Here is a 2,214-nt window from a genome sequence, read left to right as displayed (position 1 = left end):
GCATATACTTAAGATCTATGGACTAGTATGTCATCTATCTTAGAAAATGTCCTATTTGCAGCTGAAAAGAATGTGTCTTCAGATGTTGTTGGGTGAACAATATGCGTAAGTCCACTAAGTCTATTTGTTCATAGGTTTGATTCAATTCTGCTACCTCTTTGATTATGTTTTCCTGCTTAATCTATCTTTTTGAGATAAGATTATGATATTGGTTAGTAGGTTTTTCATGACCTTTAAAATTTGACTTTTACAGTTGGGTGCTCCTGTATTTGGTGCATACATGTTTATGGCTGTTTTCTTCTCCTCTTGAATTTTTTTCCCTAACCAGTATATACTGACCTTCTTTATCTTTGATCATTCTTGTTTTGAAATTTGTATTGTCTGCGAACAGAACAGGCAATATAAATATCCCTGATTTTTTGTGAGGTCCTAGAGCATGTAGTATTGTTTTCCATCCTTTGAATTTCAGCTTATAAATTTCTTTATGGGTTAAATGTGTTTCTTGCATACAGTATATTGTTGGAATACGTTTCTTAAACCACTCTGCCAGTCTGTTTCTTATAATTGGAGAATTAAGTCCATTTACATTGGTGGTTATAATTGATGAATTTGACTTAGGTATGTCATGCTACTTTCCTATTATGGGTTTCCTACATTTATCCTGTGTTTAATAGTTTGCCATCTTTGGTGGGTTCTTTTTATTGTTGTTCTTGGAATTGTGGGTATTTTGATCTCTTTCCAGCATATATTTCAGTATTCTGTGTAGGATTGGCTTGGTCATCATGAATTTCTTTAGTTGTTCTTTGCCATGGAAGTATTTCACTTCTCCATCATACTTGAAGGTGAATTTTGCATGGTAGAGCAGTCTACGTTAGAATTTGCAGGACTTGAAGTACTTCACTCCATGCTCTTCTTGACTTAATGGTTTGCAAGCAGAAATCTGCTGTTACTCTGATAGATTTTCCTTTAAATGTGATCTGTTTCGTTTCTCTAGCAGATTTAATATGTTGCTCTTGTGCTGGATTTATGGGATCTTGAGTATTATGTCTGGGTGTAGTTTTAATTGGGTTAATATTATTTGGTGCTCTATATGCCCCTTTATGTGAATGTCAGATTGTTTCTTCATATTTGAGAAGGGTTCTACTATTACTTCTGTCCATATTCATTTTATGTCATTATGTTACCTCCCTCTTTCTCACTGATGCCTAATAGTTTTATGTTGTTCATTTTTGCATCGTCTTGAAGATGTTGAATTATTTTTTCCTGAATCCTAGTTGTTTTTAAGAGACTTTTTCCTTACCTTTTCACTAGCTGCAATAGTGTCTTCAAGATCTGAAAGTCTATCTTCACTTTGTTTAAAACGGTTTTGCCAGCTTGTGATTGAGGTTTTAATTTCCTGTGTATCTATTTGAATTTGTGTCATGAATTCTATTTCTTTCCTATATTTCTCATTCAAGGTTTCCATCATTTTTATATTCTCTTCCATCTTATTATCAGTGTCTTCTTTAGAAATGTTTAATACTTCTTTCATTGTAGTTATCAATTCTTTTTATTTACCTGTGTGATGATCTCTGTTGTGATTCTATCTATACTTTTTTGCAGTTGTTTCTTTACTTCAGTTGCTATTATTTCAGAGATTTCAGGCATGTGTCTTCTACTTTCTTCTATGCTGATGTCTCCTATGTTTGTTCTGTTTTGACTCAGGGCCTGATAATGCATTTTGTTCCTTCTTTTTTTCATTTTCTGCTGCTGCCTCTGTGACCAGAGAGTGCTCCTGTAGTTCTTTGTCTCGGACTGGATTTGGCCTGCCAAGGTGGAAATGATTAGCTGTGCCTGGTGGCTTCTGGTCCCACTATTCCTTCTGTTAGGCCAAGGTGGAATGGGCTAGCTGTGCCTGATAGCTTCTTGTCCTGAGGTTCTTTTCCCTTAGGCTTGCTGAGGTGGAACGGATGGGCTGCCTATGTCTTTTATATTATCTCCAGTTGTTTTGTTGATACCTATCTTTCTCATATTGTTTTTCTTTTTATCAACTTGTGGCTGTCATATTACTTTCTAGTTTCTCATTATTTTTAAGGGATGCTTCGTTTTGAGTGCACTAGCTGCAATGTGATCTTCAAGGTGTGAAATTATGCTTTCTTTCCTTCTAGCGGTTTTGCCAGCTTTCAATGGAATTCTTAAAGTCATGGATATCAGTTTGTATCTGTTTCATGCAGA

This window comes from Octodon degus, unplaced genomic scaffold (genome assembly GCF_000260255.1).
Source record: "Octodon degus isolate 3935 unplaced genomic scaffold, OctDeg1.0 scaffold00358, whole genome shotgun sequence".
Lineage (NCBI taxonomy): Eukaryota > Metazoa > Chordata > Mammalia > Rodentia > Octodontidae > Octodon > Octodon degus.
Note: the sequence above shows the minus strand (reverse complement) of the source record.